The sequence below is a fragment of the Rhinolophus ferrumequinum genome, chromosome 28 (assembly GCF_004115265.2).
Source record: "Rhinolophus ferrumequinum isolate MPI-CBG mRhiFer1 chromosome 28, mRhiFer1_v1.p, whole genome shotgun sequence".
NCBI classification, from domain to species: domain Eukaryota; kingdom Metazoa; phylum Chordata; class Mammalia; order Chiroptera; family Rhinolophidae; genus Rhinolophus; species Rhinolophus ferrumequinum.
In genome coordinates, this window is record NC_046311.1 from 6,043,214 (window position 1) to 6,067,703 (window position 24,490).

A 24,490-nucleotide genomic window follows, 5' to 3' on the forward strand; every position below is an offset into this window, starting at 1 on the left:
GTTTCAAAGGGGAAATATGAAAGTAAGATTTTTTTTTTTTTAATGGTCGAACGGGGAAATTGGGGCTACATTGGTCCATCAGCCAAAAACATTCCCCCGTGGCAAGGTAAGATCTTGTGGGAATGCCCTTGAGGTAAAGCCAATTCAATTAGTTTCTGTAGCACAACTGTCAGGACCCAAAAACGAGGTGGAATAATGAACTGATTAAAACCTGTAATTTCAATTCAATGGAGGAAACCATTCGTCACGAAGATGGCAGCGTTCCCTGCCTTCCAGATTGCACCGAGATGAGATGCTAACAAAGGTAGAAATCGGGGTCTGATGTGACCTGGTAGAGAACTACAGATCTCTTAATAAGAGAATATAAAACCAGCCCAACAGGGGAGCTTGGTCTCCATCCAGTCAACTTCTAACCACTGAAATGCAGGCATCTCTCTCACGCTCTAATCCAAGACGGTTTTGCTTTTTTGATTTTTTGAGGATACACTTCTAATTTGATCACTATCAAATTTCCTGGCTTTTACCCAAAGCAAACATTCATCAGCGCTCTCAGTTTTCCCCTGATGTTTTGCAGGTCTTTTTCTCATACAGTTTCTATCTTTGAACACCTATTGCTTCGTATCAAGGGTCAGCCAACTCTCTGTGTAAAGGACCAGGTAGTAAATATGTTTGGGCTTGGGGGTCACACTATCTCTGTTGTACCTCCTCGACTCTGCTATTATGTCCCCAAAGCAGACAAAGAAAACGTAATGAGTGTGACTCTGTTCCAATTCAACTTTCTTTACAAAAAGAGGTGGTGGGCCACATTTGGCCTGGGCGCTCTCATCTACTGTGCCCCTTGCTCTATATACGCAATAGTAACTAAGATAACATGTACAGGAAATTAATACATAAAATAAATGACCAGCATGCCATTAACTCTCTTAGCTTCCGGAAAGACATGGGAGTCATTTCGCATTGAGTGGCATTTTCCTCTGAGAGCTAAGAAGACTTCTGGACGCGCCTACGCAGTACTCAATGCAGGAATCCTGGGAGTGAATAGACTGAAATGCCATCCAACATGCATCATTTCATTCATTCATTCTTTCACTCTCTCACTTGCTCAACAATGTTTGTTTTGGAGAGAGAGAGAGAGAGAGAGAGAGAGAGAGAGAGAGAGAGAGAGAGAGAGAGAGAGAGAGAATGTGGCTCTTTGTTCCAACCACTTTTCTCGGTTCTAGGGATGTGACAACAAGAAAAACTCAGTTTTTGCTCTTTTCAGGTCATATTCTAACAAAAGGAGGCATACCATAAACAGGTGAGTACATAAGCAGAGTAACTGCAGATGGCAAATTACTATAAGGACAATCCAACAAGGACGGCATGTGGGCCAGACACAGGTGGAATGAGCACCACTGCGGCTGCAAACCTGGACACGGCTCCTCTGAGACCTAATGATGATGGATCTCCTGCAGGAGGATTTAGGGAAGGGGGGATGGTTGGAGCATACAGTTGGAGTGAGGGGTGAGTAGCAAATATAAGGGGAGAGATGTAGGCTAGAGTCAGGGCGTGCCTTGGGACCAGCTTTAAGAGTCTGAAGGTGACTTCTCATGTGACGGGAAAGCGATGCATGTTTGAGGGAGGGCAGGACAATGTGACTCGATGCTTTAGAGGACAGCTCTTATTGGGGTGGGAGGATGGAGTGTTGCACAGGTTCGGGGAGGGCGGTAACAGGGAGGTAAGTTGCATGATTGTGGCTTGGTAGGTAGAGTTGCTTTTTTTTTTGCCCATTTCCACTGTGTTGATTTATTTACAACTAAGATCTCTGTGGAAATTATTATTTTCAACACTGTTCTATTGGAAGGTTACTTCTACGGAAAGGGTGACGGTCTGTGTCTACTAAGACCTGGTTCGTTTGTTACCGTAAGTCACTGATGTTCTGTTCTAACCCCCTTGATTTCATCAGTTTCTATTTTAAGGGTCAAACTGTGGCCTGTTGGGCAAATTAGCTATTGGATTTCAGAACACAGTCTGTAATATTTTACTCAGTGAATGCACGTTTTAATCCACTACTAATTTCCCGATACTTTTTTAAACAAAACAGGCGACTTCTGCTTAGCAATATAAAGTTGAACCCGTCTCTCCTGTTTAAGTGGTTTCCTCTGTAAGACAGCAGAATAAAATATAGTTTAGCGAAGAAATACGCTAAACGCAGCATGTTTCTGATCCCTAGCAGACTCAAAACGAAACTGTTTCCGCCCCCCTCACTTTGTGGGTGGGATCTGGCCCCTGTGCCTGTGGGAGAAAAGGTGATCTTTTCTTGATACGACCCGATAGCAAGTGGACAATACATACACGGCTACGCCTGAAGACAGCTCCAGCTCTGAGACCAGCGGCACACCTCTCTCTGCAGGCTAATGCCCCCTCCCTGCTCCCTGCCCGGGCCAATTCTTGCAGACTTTGAGTTCACACCATACGTCCTCACCACTCTTACGCTCGCTGTCTATTTCAGCCACCAACACATTAGAGAAATGCTCTTGCCCTGTGATAATTTTTTCCCTTCCTTTCCTTCCTATTTTCTCTGTCCTCACTTTTTCTTTAAACCTGCTTACCGAAAACAGCTTTCATTTCTCTTATAGAAGGCTGTTTTCTAAGTAATTTCCACACAGCAGCATTTTATGCTCTACCCCACACAGGAAGGCCCTGGCCTTTTTCAAATCCCACTGATGAACCGTCACGCCTTGATTGCGTGTAGTAGGGCTACACTGGGATAACTGTCCATTGTCAGCCAACAGCCACCTACTGTGCTAACCCTCTGTGCCCGGGCGCAAGGCCCACTCTCTTCTGTTACCTGCAAGGAAGGGGCTCTCCATGAGGGCACTGGGGTGGTGATGCCACAGAAGCAGGTGACACGGGACTCTGAGCCAGATGTCTGGAATTTCCACACGCCTTCTGGACCAGCCAACCCCCAATCCCAAACGTGCCATGTGCATCATGCAAATGATTCCTACCACCTGTATGATCGGATGGTCCTGATCGCTCCCAAGTCCCAACGGACAGCTCTAGTCACACCTCCCTGGGCATCCTGGAACCAGATGCTCGGTGGCGTGGGAGACACTGCTTTTCCCATGCAAGTGTTTCTCTGCCAGGAAGGGCGGGTCATGCTTCAGAACCCTGGGCTGGGAAGGGTGACTCTCGGATCAGGGTGTTTGCCAGAGAACCGACCCTGCACCTTCTTTAGCACAGAAACACCTGACACCAGGCGAGGGGTGGGGTCCCATGACATGAGTGGAAGGGAAGCATGGACTGCACTGAGAGCCTGTGACACCGCGTGCTGGTGTCAGGACTCCCTGATCCCTGGCAGGGCCCGGCGGCACAGCGGCACCATTCTATATGGCATCGTGTTGCTTCCAAACCCGAGGACGCTGGCTAAGGCTTGCAGGGGTACAACGTGTGAGGTCTGATAATTCACCGGTGACTCCAACTCAAAGAATGTCCCAGCATGGGGAAGAGCACTGCGTCCCCCAAACTTCATGGATACATCAGCCCCCCAAGTCTCTCTTATCTCCTATGCTGGGACACATTTAACTCTCTGGGACATCAAGAATATTTGCCAGTTCCTACTTGAATGTCTCATCAACAACCTGTCATACTATAAGGACAACTGAATACAATACTATACTCACTGACACCCACTTAATTCTCTTCTGGTCACTGATGTCCGGAGAGGCCAGTTTTGCAGTTGTCCTGAGCCTGCCTTCGGCTTCCTGAAGGATTCTGCTTCCTTATTAGTGGACTTCTCAATTTTAGTATTTCCAGATTTCCCTCCTCAACCGAATTACCTTCAAATATGTTGTATTTTTCTAATTCTGAAATGATTTTTAAAGTACCTTACCCACTCCTTTTGCTTGTCTCCTTCCATGTACAGCCAAACTTGCAGAAAAATGTCCTATGGCTACTATGCTTCCATTTCCTCTTAACTGATTCTCCTGATATTTCTTTGGCCTCCACATCACCTATCAACTGATGGCCTTTTTGAAGATTACAGTGGCATATGAAACATCTTGGCCTTGAAAGCCACTGGCTGAGGAGAACTGACTCTGGGTGGTGAACACACAATGTGATTTATCGGTGATGTGATACAGAATTGTATACCTGAAATTTATGTATCTGTACTAACAATTGCCACTCCAATAAACTAATTTTTTTTAAAAAAATCATTTTCTTTCAGGGGAAAAAAAAAAAAGCAAGCCACTGGCTGGGTACAGATGTATCTTCCCTGGGTCTCCCTGCCTCGACAATTCTACGGATCCCAGCTTGCCGCTTCTCTTTCTTGATTTTTCTCTTACTCTTGACTTCTGTGCTAGGATAGAAGGCTCACTTGGTCCTTTTATCTTTGTGAATCAGACTTCTCAATCCTATCGCTATTACACAGTCTTTCCCCTCTTTCCTGGAGGTGGGCGTTCCCCAGTTCTCAGGCTTTCGTAATGTGGACCCTGTTCAACGCCTCGGGAAGAAATGTTTGTGTATGGCTTTGACTAACATCTAACATTCCTCTTCATGTCCTATCTTCTTACTGTGTGCCTGCCCCCTATTTCTGGCTGACAATGGAAACCACTCACCAGCAGGTGAAATATAACATGATGTTGCTCCTGCTACCACCTCAGACTCAACAGGTCTAAGACATGCAAGACAAGCTTACGTTTTGCTCCCTTACCCTTCCTTTCACCAAATTATCCTTTAGTCAATTCCTTATCACTGTCAGTGTTCTTTGAGCTTCACATCTCTGAAATCACCCTAGAAGACTGCTTCATACTCTTTGCTTTTCTCTCTACATCTTTCACAAAGCTCGGAGATCCATCTTCTCCACCTCAGTCCACAACCTGTACCCAGGAAAAACCTGAAGCATGACCCTTACCTCCTGGGGGCTCGTCTTCCCTCCTTGCTCCAAGTATTCTTCCCAAAAGTGCAATTAGGGGCCGCCTCTGCTTCAACAACTCCCGACAGCTTGCAGTTTTCATCAAGGTGGCAATCCTGACTTTTTAAGTTCTTATGATTTTTCTAAACACAAACACTCGGTCAGACATGATTGCTCTCTTTAATCGCTACTGCTCAGAGAGTTCCCTCCCAAATTCTTGCTGTCAGATGCAATATCTTAGAATGTTCTGCAAAGAAGAATGCCAACACAGTACTAGAGGTTGGGAGTGGGTCCCATTAATTCCCACTCACTGACTTAGTGCAGCTCACTTAAGACTTGTAACCCCACTTACTTGAATAGTCCCGATGCTCAAACTAAAAGAGTAAAAGTCGCAACGACTCCTCAGTCATCCAATCAGTAAAAGTTTCTGGAGTCTCTGCTGAGTGCAAGGTACTCAGACCATTACGTTGGGGCGATTAAAGTAAAAAGCCGTTTCTGAGTCAATCACCTCGCAAATAAATGTCAGCGCTTTACTGGTACACAATTACACTGTTCCGTACGCCTTTCCCAGGAGATATACACGTGGTCAATTGCCATAGAACAAAAAGCCTGGTTCTCTGACTATTCTACATTAATTACATAGAGACCCAAGAAGGTGAGAGACGTCAACCCACGTTTGCTTGCAAATTGTACTACTACTCAGAGGCGGGTGCTCTGCTAGGGACTTGAATGCTTTTAATCAAGCAATCTCCCCAAGAACATGGTACGTATTTTTTACACCCATTTTACAGAGGAGGAAAATAAAGTTGAAAGGCATAAACAACCCTCAAGAATTAAGTTTTAAAATAAGTCCACAAAAATGGATGGATTGCTTTCCACGTGCTGGGACATCATGATTATGATGTCCCATAACCTGGTGGGATGTGGATATTAACGGTTGTACTAGACTCAGATTGGAACCAGACCATCCAGATGTCAGAGTCCTGACTCCTACTCGAAGCAACACTTCCTCTTCCTCCTTTACTCCCTTTTTACCTCCTGGAACACGGCGTTGTCTCTTCCCAGCTCCAGGGAACACACCCGTGTGACCGGACACTTCTGTCAGTGAGCTCTTGTGTAAATCCGTAGCACACCAATAGTCCACGTTCCTTTTGATCTTCGTACGTGGGTTCAGTCCCCACCTCGTCACCCCATCTCTTCCCAGGCTTTGAGCCAAAGCAGGCGAGAGCCGTTGTCAGGTGAGACAAGGCATCTCGACGCAGTTCCACGGTCCAAAGTCTGGTACCCATTCCTTCAGAGCCAGGGCCAAGGCCAATCACAGCTGGGAAAGGAGGCCGTTACTCCCCATGTCCTCCAGCAGATGGTTCACAGGATGGCAATGAGGTCCATATCTCTGCTTAGATCATTCGTTTTCTCTGGAACTGGAGCTCGGTCCTGAATCTCCTGGGGTTTGACTAACCCTAAAGCCTCTGCCTGTGTATTACAACCCCCCGAACCCCCCAATATTGTTTCTTGTCCAGTAACTGGTTAAGAACTTGTTTCAATCACACTAGATCTCCTCAGAACAAAGATGCTGTCACCCGTGACCCACAAGAAATGAGAGCTGGGGGAGGATTCCAGAGGCTGTGTGTGCTGGCATGGAAGGGACGGAGGGCACACAGGGCATGAGGATGAAGGGCCCCAGTGCTCCTCTGCTTTGGAAGGCAGCAGAAAAACGGACAGCGCTTCCGAAGACCCTCTGTGCCTCCTTACCCAAAGGAGCGAGATGGTAAGACCACGCCCATCAGAATATCATCTATTAGGACTGCCTCGTTAGTGCAGCTCACACAGATTCAAAACAGCGTACAGTTACTGCAACTTACATAAATTCAACGATATTTAAAATATCATTAGAATAATGAGAATGGAGAGCCATGCTGTGTGTTGAAAAGAGCAGCGCAGTGTCACAGGCTGGCATCTAAGGCCGCGTGTGACTGGCCCCTGCTGGCCTCTCCATCCTCCCCTACCGAGACTTTACTACTCACAGATCCTCTCTATCTGCAGGTCTCACCACCTCAAGCCTGTCTGTAACTCCTTACACATGCTCCCTCCTCTTCCAAGAAAATCTTCCAACCAGCTCCCTGCTCTGTTTCCACTGGCCTGACTCCCTTTTCCTCTGCTTGGAAAACGTCCCGTTCATCCTTCAAAGCAGCCCAATGGTTGCCTCCCCTGTAAAGCCTTTTCTTTCCTGCCCCCCTCCCCAACACGAGACTCCCTGCTCTTTAATACTTCTGGACTGTCACATATGCATGCCACCGCCAGGATAACCATCTTAGTGTGTTCACGTCCTTACACGCGCTGCACGTGCCTAGAACGACTCATGGGCAGCAACCGTGATCCTTTATCCAGCACAGTACCTTGGACTGGGCAGTGACTGTGGGTCTGAACAAGTCTGCAGGCTGTGCGTTTCCAATTACACAGTGAGCAGTGGCTGTGAGGCAGAAGGTGAGTGGGAGCTGTAGGTGCATGAGCGGATCAATGGTGATGCGTGGATTTACAGGCCTGAGGCTGTGGGAACCAGCTGTGTGACTTACGCACATATCAGAATCACCTCTGGCTGCTGAACTGAATATTTGTGTCTGGTTTCCATCACTCAGGGAATGTCAGGACGTCCTCATTTGGGAGGCCCCTGGTGGGGCCTGGACACCAAAACTTTTTTTTTTTTTTTTTTTTTTTTAAAGAACTCCATGGACAATTCTCATGCTAAAGTGAAGCTGAGAATTCTATTACTGTGTTTCCCTAAAAATAATACCTGGCAGGACAATCAGCTCTCATGCGTCTTTTGGAGCAACAATTAATATAAGGTCCGGTCTTATTTTACTATAATATAAAACCAGATCTTGTATAAGATCAGGTCTTATATTAATTTTTGCTCCAAAAGATGCATTAGAGCTGATTGTCTGGCGAGGTCATATTTTTGGGGAAACACGGTAGTCATTTTAACAAACCCTTTCCCAGCTTAACAAACCCTTTCCATCTTTGTAGATTTTTCTAAGGTACATTTCAGCCTACTGCCTGACTAAATTGTTTAAGTACCAGAGTGGTTAGAATTAGGAAGTGTGTGTGTGTGTGTGTGTGTGTGTGTATTAAGTGACAATGTTAGTTTGCTATGGCATAAGAAAGAATCTGGGCTAAATTCCTTTTGAAACTGAGTGCAGGATATAGAGAAAAAATTAAATATAAACGTGAACAAATTACGATACAGTTAGTCCAGAAGTCAGGAGACCTGAGTTTTTATCTTAGCTCTATCATTAGTCAGCTACCTGCCCGCAGACAGTATAACCAAAGCCATGTATTGTGAGAGTCCGTTCAAGTTTATAAAGCATTTTTCCATGATGTCGATGGATTTGAGAAGCAAGCTAGACAGCCAATCCCCCCTGTTTTTCAGAGTTAAAAAATACAGAGCCTTGACGTTGATCAGTGGCTTGAACCTGCGTAGAGTCAATTAATATCAATTAGTATGCATGGCATAGACAGAACTGACTCTAAATCAGAAACCTCAACTGTATGTTTTCTGTAACTCCTTCCAAACTCAATGACCAAGGTATTACTGACCAAGGTGTTAAGACGACTCACTCAAAATACTTGTCACATCTTCTACTGACCTATAACATTTCTTTTGCCATTATGCTTCCAATAGATAGTTCCAACATTGTGGAATGGGGGACTGACCCCACTAAAATCATAGGGGACTAAGACATCCCATGATCACTGACAGACAGAAATGCCAGGGATTTCAATATGCAACTACATTTAACTAAATCAGAAGGAAATTTGGAGAGTTTCTCATGCAGGGCCTACAAGGGCAGAAAGCCCGTTAGAACACAGAGAATATATCTGCCCATCACCGAGAGTGGGTTTTACGATCAAATCAAAGAAAATGTTACAAGGCCATGAGAGAGAAATGTGTCTCCAGTAAGAACACGCTCACATCTGTAGCCTCCAAGTCGCTCATCTACTCATCTTGTGTTTCAACTTTTCCAGGAGCCTCCTGACCGTTTTCCTATCTTTCATCCCCCTCTGGGTTCTATACTTTTACTCCACCAGAGGAATTTAAAAAAACAACAACAACAACTCACCTCTGCTAAAACGTGTTCAGTGGTTCCCACTGCCTACAGGACCAAGGACAAGCTCCTTGGGGAATCCTAGGTGACACTTCTTTATTTAGTTGGTCTCAATGCTCATTCTTTTCTACCACCTCACCTGGCTTTCACACTCTAGACATACAGAATCACTTCAGGTCCAATGAACGCTCCCAGAATTATCCATGTATTTGCACGTTTTCTTCCCCTGTGCTTATAATGAAATTCCTTGGTCCACGTGCTTGGCAAACAGGAACCAATCCCTTGAGACCTGGGTCACGTGCTGCCCCCTCTGGCACGTATGGAAGATTCAGCACTTTCTCACAAAAACCTCATCCCATGTATTTCCCCTGCAAGACCGACAGCCTCTTGGGAGGAGGCCCAGCTATCACTCAGCTTGGCCCTCACCAACCCCACGCACCGTGCCTACCACATATCGGAAGTGAACATTTCAGAGACAACAGCTGGAGTTTCAGGGTAAGGACCATTACTCCAGCAAAGAGAAAACACCAGTGAGGGGAAAAAAACTTCTCTGAGCTGGCACTCACGCGCTTCGGTAGAGAGAGGAATCTGGACTCTTAAGGATTCTGAGAAATGGGGCTAATTAATCACAGCCACCCTGGAGACTGAGATGATTTGAGGTCATTTGGCCCTGCTAGGAAGATCAGATTCTGCACAGTACATTTCCCAGTGTATTATCCTGTCACACTTTAAATATTCTCAGTAATGAGGCCTTTCACAGGAGCTGATTAATAAGGTTTAAAGAAAGATTTCAAGAGAGAAGCTGGATGATGAGCAGCGCAGGCAGAGAGGTGGGCAGTCTCGTGTCCCCACGTCTAGAAGGTGAAGTGGTCATTCCCTACGGACAGTGTGTGGGGCAGACAGACCAGAAAGCCTTAGGTTGTATTGTAACCAAGTGCTAGACGAGAAAACCCCTTCTGGCTCTGAGAGAACGGCTCTGCGTCTAGCCCCCAAGAAGACTCTATTAGACGTGGTATGTGCTTCTCTCTCGCTGTCACTGCAGGAAATCTGAAAACCTACTGAGTCCTAAGGAAGAGAGAAGTCATGTTTTTTTCCTTTATTTTTATTATTATTATTATTTTTTATAAAACCTTCCCACTTTTGACATCATTTGCGACACACCCGGCAGTGCTGCCAAATCTCTCACTTCAAGATGGAGGGAACCCAAGGCTGAATTAATGTGGTGTTTTAATGGGCTTAAAAAAAAAAAAACACGCAAAAAGCCCTGAAAGTCAATGTTTTTCCATCCCAAGTATGTGTTTTTGTTAGAGGTGATTATTTATTTTTCTTGTTCAACACCTACTGATCTAACAGAGCCTTGATACATCAATCAACATGCAAAACTCCTACAAGGAAATGCAAAGCCAGATTCGTAGTCATTTCTGCTCTTAGACATTTTCCAATCTTTCCTGGGTGGCCCCAATTTTGATAATTACATTGAAAACTTGTGGTCTACCAAACTTCCGGAGATTACTGGGTCTGTCAAATACTGTTCACTGAAGTCGCACAGACCTAAATGTCTTTAGAAAATGATCCAGTATGACTGAAAGTTCCCCAAGTCCACACATTCTCTACGTAATTCCGAGCAAGGGCAACTGCCAGATGCTCAGCCACAAGTCTTGTGGGTTAAGCTATGTCTCCAGAATGTTCCAGACAAAATGAAGTAGCACTGACAGTAATGGCTACTCACAAGCCAGCACACAAGCTTCGTGTATCAAACAAGCTAGTTTCCAAGTAAAAAAGTAAGGGAATGGGGCAAATATTAGACACAGTTTGATAAGAAGAAAAAAAAAAAAGAATCCTGGTTATGAAATGGCTCCGAGTGTGAGTACACGGGGAGGGAGATGACTTTTCCAGGTGTTAACCTTTCACATGGTGAGGACAGGGTTTGTTTTGGGGAGAAGAAATCACTCAAGTCAAACTCGCTCAACCTCGTATTTTGTCTAGGGAAGACCTCATGAGTAGTAAAAACTTCCAAGTAACTCGTTCTGAAAGGAGAACAATGAGAAGAGCAACATGAATTATTTCACTGCACACCCACATTACAATACACCATTGTGCCTTCGTGAAACATCTTAAATTGAATCACGAATCTATTACTTTCTAGCTACTGACCTCAAGCAAGTTAATTATTTTCCCTCATCCTTACCTGTACGGGGATGAAATGAGACGATGCATGTAACAAGCCTCTTTCTCTGTGTATTCATATATAATTTTTTTTTGAATAGCGAAGACCTATTCATTAAAGAAAGCCAAAGATTACACCCCTGTTCTTCTCACACAGTGTCCAGCCCAACTGGAGGTCATCAATAGTCACTGACTACAGTACTGAATGCATTATCCAAAGAAGAAGAGGAACTTCACCCACGATCCCTGATCGAGAACAGAGACAACTGAAATTTAGTCAAGAAGAATTAAGAGAGGTAAAGAAACTATGATTCAGATGATAATGGGATGAACTGAAAAAACAATGGAGAAGTGGGAGGGAGGGGAAAGAGGAGGAGGAAAAAAGGGAGGGAGGGAAAGAAGGAAGAGCAAGTCATATAAAACTGAGTACAAATAATCGGTTTTTATCTTAGCACATATGGAAGACGTGTGCAGCCATCTTTGTATTTCTCATTCCGTTCTTCTGGGGCGTTGCTAAGGATGAGAGACAACTAAAGGGACTCAAACAAGAACCGCCTGCTATGTCATGTCACTGCCACGCTATTAAAATCCAGGTCAGCTCCTCAGCTTTTCTGAGGAGCCTCTTGTGGAGCCTCACCAGGTCCTTCATGGAGAACATTGTCTCTCCATGGGAAGGCCATGGATGTCATGGAGAATAAACTTCTGGAATTTTCTCACCTGAGAAATGCAAAGACTGTCGGGTGTCAACCAGTGTTGGGAGGCCTTATTTCTCAGGATGGCTGTTCTGTGTAAGATTTAGGGAATAAAAATCCACTGGAAAAAAGAAAAGGGAGGAAGAAGGGAAGTACCATCTAATAAGTGTTCTCTTGAAATAATTTTCATTTAATCCCCTCCTAACCTATGAAGGTCGGTATTATTATTACCTTACAGATGACACCGTGTTCCCCCGAAAATAAGATCTAGCTGGACAGTCAGCTATAATGTACCTTTTGGAGCAAAAATTAATATAAGACCTGGTCTATTGTATTATATTATTTAAGACCCGACCTTAAATTATAGTAGAGTAAGACTGGGTCTTATATTAATTTTTGTTCCAAAAGATTCATTAGAGCTGACTGTCTGGCGAGGTCTTATTTTCTGGGAAATGGTATATTCACACTTTGATCCCTCTAACCGGAGAGTGGGAGGGGTGGGAACAAGCCTGACATTGGTTTACCTTCTACTCTAGCTCACGTACTTTATGTACAGTTTCACACAGTCCCACGGCTAGTTTCTTCTGTGATAACAAAAGCCCAGAAAGTCAGGCAGTAGGAACATGTGACTCAGAAAGTCCAACTCCCACATTCAGGGTGAGGATGGACTTACAAACATTCCAAGTCGCAGGTGTGGGAAACCCTCTCATTTCCCCCAAAGTGGGACTCGGTCGCCCTCCTGCCCTGTCCGTGGCTCCAGAGTCAACATACTGTTCACAGTTGCCACGACTTCCAAGGTGCACAGACGACACTAGGAGACTGTGTGATCTCTTGGCTTGAGGTGGGAAAGTCATGGGAGCTCCAACTCCACTTTTACAAGCAACAGACAACGACAACAACAATCGTTGCTTCCTGTCTGCTCAGCTCACCTGGGATCTCCTGGGGCCAGCAAAGTCCACTGGAGTCCCTCACTATCATTCGATCTGATGTGCTGTAGGAGCTTGGCCCTGGGAGTCTGTCAGTGCCTTCTCCTGGGACCCTGCTCATTCCCCCTACGGCTCTGCCTCAACGACATTTCCCTGGCTGGATGACCTACACTACTCCTGCCTTAGCTTCGAGCCCTCTGGCTCATGGTCCACGGTGTCTGGCTGCCACTGCTTTTCTTCTCTGTAAAACGAGTGAGCTTGGAAAAATAATTCTTCCAAAGGGGCTTTGGTACTCAGCTACGGAGATCCTCTCAGACTTTCCTTCTATGGGGACAGAAAAACTCAGGAGCCACTCTGCCCTCCAACAAACTCCTTCATATGCCCTGTTATGCCCTCGCCGGGAACAGGGGGGTAGCTATTTCTGTGCAGGAGGGAACAGCATGACCCAGGCGGTTTGCGGTGTGCCAGGGCCAGAGCCTACAGAACTGGCACTGTCTGTCTTCCAGCTCAGGAGCATAGTAAGCTGCAATCTGGAGAAACACACAGCATTCCTATTTGGCTTTGCTTCCTTCAATTTTGCATCCTCCCTGGGGTGAGACGTGTTGTTGTAGCTTTAACTATTTTTGTTTGGGGTTTTGTGTTGTATTGTCGTAGCTTTTATTATTTTTGATTGGGGTTTTTGTGTTGTGTTCCTGCCTCGACAATGGCTTGATGCAAAACAAAAACAACGAAGGGGGACACATGGTGAGTCAGAAATGGGTCAGAAGGTTCCGTATTTAATTCTGATTCTGTCACTGACCATTTGTGTGTTTGGCAACCCAATTTCATAGCAGTAAGTCACTCTCCTTACCTGAAGTTGTTTTTTACGATAATTAACATGTGATATGCCTAAAGTTTGTCATGGAACATGCACTTAACAGATGGCGTTCTCTTCCCCCTTTCTCAGATGTACTAATATGTAAATGGCTCCCTTCGGAAATGACGGCGATTCTTTTCCCTCCTTTAATATTGCTGACTAATTTTAAATATACAAAATTAAAAATCCACAACGCTGAATTGTCTGTCCCTTCCCTTTGGCTAAACCCCTTTGTCTTCTAGCCCACACGTGGCATTGCTTTCTTCAGAACCGGCTTGTTTCATGCCTCTTTCCCTGAGATGTCCTCCACAAGTCACTGGAGGGGCGACTCCAGAGCATACTTGTTTTCTCTATGCCCGAGTTCCTCAGCTGGAGCGCTGCTGATGTGCTGGACCAGATACTGCTTGGCCGTCGGGGGCTGTCCTGGGCACTAGATGAGGCTTAGCAGCAGCCCTCCCTGGCTTCTACCTACCAGGGGGCACCCTCCCTGCCTGGCTGTGACAACCCAGAATGTTCCTACACGTTGCCAAACACCCCCTGGAGAGCACGGTCACCCCCGGTTGAGAACCACTGCCTTACACCCTTTCCGGTCTCTTTCCTTCAAGACTTTTACGATAAATTTGCTCCTTAGCAAGACGCAGAAGTAACACTACTGTATTGTTTAGTAAGCTCCAAACAGCCAAAAGATCAGGGAAAACTCAAAGGACAGAAGCACAGTTCAAACTGAACACCCCGGAGACGCCAGTTTCCTCTAATCTTTCTGAAACGAACCTGGATAAATACTAATCAATACACGTATTAGAACTATATAGGATGCTTGTGATGTTAAATCTAAATTCCTCACCTTCGTATTGGCCGGAGACTCCCACAAACCAAATATAAAGGAAAATGCACTTCCCCAGGGAAACTTACCCTGATTTCAGAGAACGAGTTAATAATAATTCAAATAGCTGGTCAAATACTGTGATAATCTCCTTACCTATCTTGCATCATCAAAACCTTACCCTAGCCTTGTGCTAAGTGCTTTATTATATCCTCGTGACAGATGAAGAAATTGGAGCACAGAAAGGTTAGGGGACAATTGCAAAGTATCATAATTAGTAAGCGGCTGAGTCACCATTTAAGCCCAGGTCTGTCTGGTCACAAATACTTATACTTAACCTTCACCCCACCGTTATGTCCAATAGCTTCATGAATTATATTTATGTCACAATATTAAGGTGACCTGTTTACTTTCCTGTCCCTCCCATTAGGCTGTGAGCACCTTGAGACCAGAAACTATATGTATTCCCACATATATATTCCCATATACACATTCCCAGTTCTGACCTTAGATAAAGAAATGGAATCTCTTGATTTGTTTTCATGTGCTAAGTTGACATATTCAGTGCTGAGTACATATTAGACTTAAGAGAAAGCAGCTATCAGCACACTGGGTTCTCTGACAGTGAAACACGGTTCTACTTTGTGATTTAAGGAATAGAAGCAGCAGCTATGTGGCTGAATGTGGACATTTACCCATGGAAGGTCCATCTGGCAAGAGATGTTTATTAACTCCCTGCTACGTGCCAGGCTCTGTGCTAGGGATTGGGACACAACAATTAGTAGACACAGCCTCTGACATCACGAATCTGTCTGTATGGAACATACAGAGAATTGAAAGATTTGAAAAACTCATTAGAAAAGCATCTGGTTCATTTGAGAATGGGCAGAGTAGTCCCAAGTCTAAAACGATGTCATTCATGGTTGAGAGCCAGTGAGTTAAACCCAAAAAAAAGCCAAGCCTGCTCACCGGTTCCGTATAAGGAGCCATTCGAGAAGGCGCATCAAGTCCACATTCCTCTCCAACCACAAAGAAAGAACTGGGCAAATGTAAATCCCCCACGACCATCAAGCATGTTTTCAGGATTTATTCCCCCCATCTAGGGAGCTATTCAGTCTCCAGAGGAAATAAAATTTAATTATTCCAAAGCTCAATAGCATCCATGAGTTGTTGGCTGGGCTTAACCATTTCTCATCTTTAGCAACAACTGACCAGATTTCAATTCTCATCCCCTTCAAGTCTCTCGGATCTCCAGGTTCCTCCGCGTCCCTTCTCCAGGGGGCACAGAGAATGACAGCAACTCTCCTTCAACTTATTGGTTCTTGCTTTTTCACTCAAAACACTCCAACTACTTTCCTCATAGTAAATCCATCAGACGTTCATATGGCATGTATTGGTAGAGACTTGTAATCTCTGCTATAATGGAGAGATGTCCATTACAAAGGCTAGAAAAATTTAGATAGGTAGAGAGAGATACGGATACATGCCAAGAGAAATTCTTGGGAATGTAGTACCTTCCATGTTGAGAGTTGTTGCACGAGGGAAATACCCCACAAAGGAAACAAAAGACGCTATAATGTGCATGGGGACTGGTGTCTGTAGCCAAATCAAATATCCTAGAAATGGTTTGTCGTGAAGTAACAGGGTAGCAGATTCAGAGAAGCAGGGTAAGAGTTCATTTGTGAGGGTTAAAATAGGCTTTTGTATCTGTTTATGTAACTAAAAGGACGTTATCAATGGTTTTAAGCTAAGGAAAAAAACATGCTTATTTCATTTCTGCTTCTCCTCAACATTGTTCCAAGAGTTTGCTCCCAGACAGAATTTGGGAAATGAACTTAACTTCTGGAACTAAATAACCATGGTGACTGTTACTAAAGGAAGAAGCAATCTTTGAAGCTGTGAGAAAGTGAATGTGAGGGTCACTTTCAGGATGGGTCCCCAAAAAGCGTTACCCATGAAAAGTTCTAGTGTTTTTGGCTGTTCTTTGCTTTTGTCTACAGATAAGTGTGTATCAAGAAGAGACATCTATTTCACACTCAATTGTCCTGTTGGAGAAATGCGCTTTAAAAAAAAGTTTCCCAACATTAATCTTTAGTTGGTATTTCACTTATCTCACCCCTTAAAATGTCACATTCCATAACCTAATTCAGCAACTGCTGCTTAAAAAAAAAAAAAGAAAGGAAAAAAAAGTTATTGCCTTCAATCAGATAATTCAGTTCTGTCTTTCTGGTCAGGCTCTCCTTCTTCATTCCCGTCTATTCTACTTCTCCCTTTGTACGTGACCTTTTTATACCATCAGCCAGGTAACTGTAGAGCAAATATTTTCAAATGGGGTAGACAGCATGCCCCAAATGTTTTGAAACGAACTTGCCAGGTGGTGGCTGCTAACATATGGCTCCTGCTTAAACCTGGCACAGCTTGCCAAATTAAATTTTTCAATTATGTCTCACTTTTTACAAATCCCCCCAAAATAGAAGAGGCCAGTTTTCTAAGCCAAACTTTTAAAATAGGTATGTGGTATGAGAACGGTATAGTTGGAAATACAGGAAAGAAAACGTTAAATACCAAATACGCTTACAGAAGGACGGTGCCTGGGTTCCAGATTTCAGATTTCTCTGTCCTAGAAGCTGTTAAAGGAAATGCTGATGCCATCTAATCACTTGTGTTTAGGATGGACTATTTGCAAGGATATAGAAAGGATAAAAAGATGATTAAGTTTAAGAATCCTTGATTCAAATAGTGCGTCAATAAACTCAAAAGTCTCTTTACATGGTTTCACACATCATGTGGGTCTGTGGCATACTTTGTCCATGAAAATGTCCCCTAATAATATGTGTGAATAACATGTACCTATTAAATGCCAGGATCCATGACAAAAACAATAATATCCTATCAAATGATATCATTCCAATTATTTCACGGTGGTGCAGGTACTTGCAAAGACAAAGTGTCCATCAGAGGCAGATTAGCAAACAAGCATATTAGCTACTGTATGACAAGATACAAGAATAATGAAAAATCCCTTGTTCTCAAACGAATATGCTACTTTGAGAGGCCTATATTCCTGAATATATTAAGCGGCATTTTATACCTGGGTAATTATACGGATATTTTTCTGTTCTTTGCTGGAACCTTAATTTTCTGATCCAAACACTGCCAGTTACATGGTAATTAATCTTTGAACTTTTTGATGACTTCAAGTATTATTAAGCAGTAATTTGCAGAACCATTTCATTATGAGGTTATGATTAGTTTTATATGCAATTCCCTAACACTTCCCAGCAAAGAATTTCAAAATGGCTTATAGATTCAAGATGAAGTTGTTGGGGTGGTTGTTTTGTTTTTTTGTTCGTTCCAAAGTCAATAAAAAAATAAAAGTGAAAGTCAAAGTACTTATTCCATTTCCCCATCTGCCTGGTGCCTGCAGAATTCCCCTAGTGCAAGAACAGAACTTAACTAATTCAATCACAACATCAGAGCCATTTCAAAACAAAAATTCAATGACCTACTCTAAAACAAATGAGAGTATTAAGAAACCAGCATTTGTGGAAAGATGGAGAACGTGAACTATCGAGACACAAACAGAAGACAATATTACCTATTGTACCATCGCTTAGTCTGGATTGGTCTCTTCACACCTACCACTTTTGCCCACCCCTTTGGACTGGCCATTTCTATGTGGTCATGCATTTCTGAAGAAATCAGAGATAGATTTTCCAAAATGGAGGAGAACAACTAAGAACTCTGGCCCATAACAAGAGGCTCTTGAATGTTGCAACTGCATTCAAACCTAAACAGAAAAACCAGAGATGCCATCCAAACTAGACAGGACTCTGAATCCACATTCTGGCTACTAGCTTCCATCCAAACAATGGATGCTCGTAAAACACCCTGGTGTAAAACACCTTTGGGGAGGTGTTCCCCAAAGGAAGACTCACCTCAGATAAACGCATTTGTTTTACTTTTTCCCAGGGTCCTAAATAAAGACTGCCAAACAAAGGAGCTTCTCCAACTCCTCATAATTCATCCGTCTCCCCACTCAAGAAGTTTACTTAAAACAGCTATCATAAAATGAACAAAACAACAACAACAATTGAATATCTGGTCTCCTAACTGCTGTTTTTTCCAACTCTCCAGTAAATACGCGACTCTGGGCTTCGCAACCTCGACAGCTAAGTGTATGCCCTGGACGTCTAAAAATAACATAGCATATATGTGGTGTAAAGAGGACAAGTGAAACTGTTGCAACTCTCTGTCCTTCAATTTTCCAAGGGCTAAATTGGAACAAGTAATATTTACCTCATATGCTTGTTATAGGACTAAAGCAGGGCATGGAAAGTGTCTAACTTACTGCTACTACAGAGTAGCGGCCCATTCCTTGGGAAGTAGCTAATCTGAACAACAAAGGAAAGCAGGGCCCTCTTGATTCAAATTTCTAAGAATGTCCAGGGACTGAGAAGTCTCCTGGAATAAAGCAAAAAGCTGTTTGAGGCATACCAGGGCATTTGCTTATGCAATCTTCCAAGACATAATTCAGGTTTCACAGACATTCATAGATTGACTCGGTGAACTCTAACCCAACACCCTTGCAGCAGGCGTTCTAGTTGCCTTAATGCCAGAAAGCTAACATCTAAATTTCCCAGACTCCTTTGCAGTTAGGATTCCAGGGGTCGTGTAGCTTCCATGAAGCAAACACTGGCACTCAAGACTTTGAAGGCAGGAGACATGGTAAGGTAGTGGCTGCCTGGCTCGTCCGGCAAGCATGTGGTTGAGGCAGTTGTTCTCTGTAGAAATAGCAGAAGTTCGCTTATGTGGTAGGTAGTCTCATGGTTACCAATGGACTGAAGTAACAGTCTCAGTATTTCAGCTGAAACAGTCCCACTGAGAGGTTGGGCATTTCTCCGGGCTGCACTGGTTATGGCTGGGTAGCACTCAAGGTTAGTTATGTGAACCTGCGAGAAATTCTGGGTAATAACTAACTGCCCCTCATAAACCGTTTTATGCCTAAACTAAAGCTCTGACTGATACTTAAAACAATAGTACCATGTGGTAACAAGGTCATAGCAAAACAAAAAAAAAAGTTTTGCGACAACACGGATGGACCTAGAGGATATTATGCTCAGTGAAATAAGCCCGACTGAGAAAGACAAACACCAATGATCTCACTTACATGCAGAAGCTAAAGAACAGAATAAACAAGCACACAGAAATAGATTCAGAGATACAGGGAAAGAAAACTGACGGCTGCTAGATGGGACGGGGGTGGGGATGGCGGAGAAGATGAAGCGATTAGAAAGTGCAAACTAGTAGTCACAATATAGTCACCGTGATATGAAATACAGTATGGGGAATGTAATACATAACGTTGGAAAGGTTATGTAGGGTGTCCCATGGGCACTGGACTTATCGGGGGGATTACCGTGTAGACGCCTGACCGATGTGCTTTACACCTGAAGCTGAAGTAGAATAATATTGAATGTCAACTATAATTGTATCCATGTAGTCATGGGATGTAAAATAGAGCACAGGGCAGCTAGTCAGTGGAATTGTAACAGCTATATACGATGTCAGAGGGGTAGGAGATTGGCGGGGGTTATCACTTTGTGAGGGGTGTAAATGTCTAACTAGTACGTTGCTTTGTACGCTTTCCCTCACGTCCAGCTTCTGAGCTTATCCTGAGCCCTCCACGTCCATGGGCTGCTTTCTTCCCATTACACATTCGTCCAGGTTTTGTCCCAATCCATTTGCTGATGAGTCTTTTCCGGTCCTCTGCTTAAATAAGATGTGAACCTCTAACCTGAAAGTTCTTGCCTCTAAAAGTGCACTGATTGTGGTGTGTGTGTGTGTGTGTGTGTGTGTGTGTGTGTGTGTTTACCCTGAAGACTATCTGCCACAGAAATATTTTAAAACGACCTCTTCGTCCTGACCCATCTCAATTGTGATTAACTGGAAGCATCACTCAGTAAGCTGAGATGGTTGAGCCAAAGGGAGAGATCAATAAAGAGGGAACTATCAGTAAAAAGCAATTGCCTGGTGCATTTTTTATTTATCAGAGCGGACAGGTTGAGATGCCTGCAGGGCAACAGGTCTCTGGCATGAAAACAACAACGGAGGAAAAGGAAAGAGGAGGCAGCTCAGCTGCTTTTTTGTCACGACTCTGCTTTTCCATTCCATCCCTAGCGCTCCGAGGCGCTGAGCCTCCTGGAGGCCATGCGTTACCAGGATGTGAAAAGCAACCTGCCATCTTAGAACAGCTCAGGGATAGTGAGAGCCGGTGTGTGGCCCCCAAATGTATTTAACGGAGGCCTTCTTTGATGTGGAGATCCCGTCTCTGGAGAGTCATACAGGAAATACCATTTTCATGAGACCTGCCATGTGCTCGGCACGTGGCTACGTCTACACGCATCCCATTCTACTCTAACCTCCTAACAACCTGCCAGGTACTTCACAGATGAGGGCATTCAGGGCAGATGAATGACTTCCCTAAAAGTCCCCAGCCAGAAAGCTGTTTCAATTTGAACTGGGGGTTTTCTGATTACCAGGTCGTGTTCTAATCACAGCTAACTCAGCCCTGCACAATTCACTTTTAGTGACACTGGGAGTTACACTTCGTAGGGAGAAAGCACTAGATGGCCCTTCTCTCCTGACCCCTCAATGTACACCTGCATCTACATCTTAACTGGCAGATAAGAAAAGCAATGGGCGGCTCCCTCCTGGAGTTGATGTGAAAACTGAGCTAACACACGTAAGAAGAGGGCTGCTCAGTGCCCGGGCATGAGGTGGCACAGGACGGTCACGTCTTCAGGAAACTCATCGACTGCTCCCTCCATACGTGCCACCGCGCTTCCCTTTGCGGTTGTAGGACCAAGAAGAAAGCCGGCTGCTTGACAGTCGGAGGCGTGTGCTGGGGCAGGTGGAGGAACACCCTTCACCTGGGAAAGCTGAGCTGCCCAACTTCACACTGCAGCTCAATCTCCAGTGAGCAAGTGCAGAGCCATATTCCTCGAGACCAAGTAATGGGAGCCCCAGGGAACGTTCGAGAGACCTTCATCTCAACGATGGGCACCTCTGAGAAATTCCAGGCCCTCTCCTACAGCCCGGAAGGCTTTATAAAAGCTCGGCTGTCACACATCACAACGGGGCTCCACCAATCAACCTTCTTCCATGCAACGATTTGTCTCTCCCTATATCTCCTTTTCACTACCTGGGGATCCAGGCGAGAACAGGTCGTCAATGGGAATTGATGACCTGACAATTAAAGCTGAGGATGCCAAGTGCAGGAGAAGTGCCAGAGCTGGCCCCTGCAGCCCTCGGGGCTGTGGAGAGGAAATTGCACATTTTGACAGCCTCTTTCCTTCAGCTGACCTTCACACATGGCTGTCAGCATCAGGTCCTGAAGCTGATTGATGGACTGTCCCCAGGGTACGGAGTCTCCCATTTGTCCTCCTGGGGCAATTCTCTTCCTTTGTGACAGTTGCTGGTCCACAGGTGGCCCTCTAATTAGGATCTTTCTGTGACATGATTACACAGCTCACCCTGCCCATTTTGGGACTCTCTCTGCAAAACCCACGGAAACGAGGCCTTCAGTTACTTGTATACAGCCCTGTGTTTGGGACTGAAAGGGGTAAGCAAGCTAGTTCTATGTGGAAAATCACCAGCTTTAGCTGTAAGAGATAAGGGCTGTCCTCTCCCAGAAAACAGCTGAATACAGGGCTGGGGGAAAGTACACTGATAAGGAAGTATTACCCTGTTTCCCCAAAAATAAGACCTAGCCAGACCATCAGCTCTAATGCGTCTTTTGGAGCAAAAATTAATATAAGATGCGGTATATTATATCATATCATATCATACCATATCATATTACCTAAGACCCGGTATTATACAAGACCAGTTAAATAAGACCGGGTCTTATATATTAATTTTTGCTCCAAAAGACGCATTAGAGCTAATGGTCCGGCTAGGTCTCGTTTTCGGGGAAACACAGCAGTAAACTCGTTTTTCTTTTTCCATTGAGGTACAATTCACAGAGCATAAAGTTCACCACCTGAACCACTTTCAAGTACACTACGAAGTAGCTTTTAGTCCATTCACAACATTGTGCGACAATCCCCACGGTCCAATGCCAGAACATCTCCCCCAAAAGCAGCCGCGTCCCATGCAGCAAGCGGTCACCGCCTCTGCACCGCAGTAACCTGCCGACCACTACAAGGCAGAAGCCTCCAAACGCCTTTGCACAATACAGCACGCCCCTCCCCCTCCCGGTCTCCCTTTCTGTTCAGTTGGGGACATTAATTCCCCTGCGAGCTCCTGAGTCTGACAGTCACCCAAATGGCTCGACGGGATAACGTCTATAGCATCTTTCCTCTGGAAAAACAATGTTGCCCCCTCCATTCCCCATGAAACTGATGTGAGCTTTGTGATTGGAAAATGATTGCCGAGTGCACACTGCAGGTCTGTGTACCGTCTTCAGAAGGTTTTGCATTCCCTGGTGTGAGAAGTCAGTCATGAGAATGCATCTCTATGTGGGGAAAATAACAACAAAAACATCCTTATTTTTAAATAAGGCCTAACCTTGAGAAATCAGGGAAGAGGAAGTGAGGGTAGTGAAAATCAGAATGACGGTGTGTTTCTGATTGAGAGGTGTGGTGCTTCTGAGTCTCTCACTGATGATTTTCATCACCAGACTATTGAAATGATTGCAGTCATTTAAGCAGAAATAAGAGCCACAGAGATCGATCTGAGAAGACTTTCCAGAGCTATCTCCCCAGAAGGACGAAACACCCTATGTCCCCTACCATGAAGGACCACTGCCCTGGTCGAGTGACTATTTCCATTCTTTCTAAAACAAAGGCGGGGGAGGGGATTCTCTAAGTCTTATGCAGACTTGCTGTGTTTAAATCTACCCCCTGGAGTGAGTGATGCTGCAAACCGCTGAGATGGGCACTTTGGAAAATCAGGTGACAGAGGCTGGACTGCCGTTTTGCATAAACTGGGACCACTGACCAGCAGGGCTCACTGCTTGCTCCCCTTAGCTTTCTAACAGGATGGTGTCAGTTCCATTTGCATTCAGCTATTTGTCTCCAACAACGGGGCCATCTAAAAACCTGCGTGAAATGCCTAGCCAAGAATATTTCATCAACTCGGCAGCGACTATGGAAGCCAGTGTAGAAAGACGCTTCAGTGCGGGGAATCGGGCAGAAACTTCCCTTAGAGGACCCTTACGTAACCCTCTTACCCCTAATTCAAAATCAAAATCCGAGTTCTGTCACATTCATGCTCCCAGGAGAAAAATCTCCCTTGGTTGGATCATCTGATGGTTTCTGCCTCAAGATGGAGCCTCAAGAAGTTCCTGGATTTGAGATTAGCAAGCACCAGAGTGCAGGCAATTGGGCTGTGCGCAGGCATTAGGAAAAGCTGCATGGGGTGGCCTGTCTGACCTTGATTCTGACTCCGTAATTACATAGATTAATGGATTTAGAGGCTGAATCTGGGAACTTGCGTAGCATATTTACACTCCTAATCCCTGTTCATGTTATTTCCTCGAGCTAGAAGGTTTTTTTTTTTCTTTTTTTTTCCAGCCCCATCTCTGTCTTTCCAGATTTTCCCTGATATGACCTGCTCTGGAAACCCTACCTTTCAAACTCAAATGCCTGCCTGCCAGAAGATTCCATGACTCCCTTAGCCTTTAAAAAATACATTCAGCATGCATGGCATTTGTCATTGAATTATCTTGCTTAGGAACTTAAATAATGATTACTTATTCATGGCAGTGACTTTATTTGCTGATTGCTTAACAATCATCTTAATACATTTAAAATGTATGCTGCAGGAACTCTTGCTTCTCTCGTTCGCTGCCGGATCCCCACTCCCCATAGTAAATGCTCAACAAATATTTCACAAATGGATGAAGAAATCAATGGCTCAATATTATCCCATCCTCCACTCTATAAAGGCTCTTGTCACATTGTCTTGCAAGTGCCCCTATAGAGGCGAGTTCCTCTCACAATAGTCAAGGTCAGTGTCTGTC

General features: G+C 44.5%; 1 protein-coding gene across 3 annotated transcripts in view; it reads right to left on the reverse strand.

Moving 5' to 3' along the window:
* AGBL1 (AGBL carboxypeptidase 1) overlaps positions 1-24,490 on the reverse strand; it is a 563,788-nt gene that overhangs the window by 53,834 nt on the left and 485,464 nt on the right. The window lies entirely within an intron of this gene.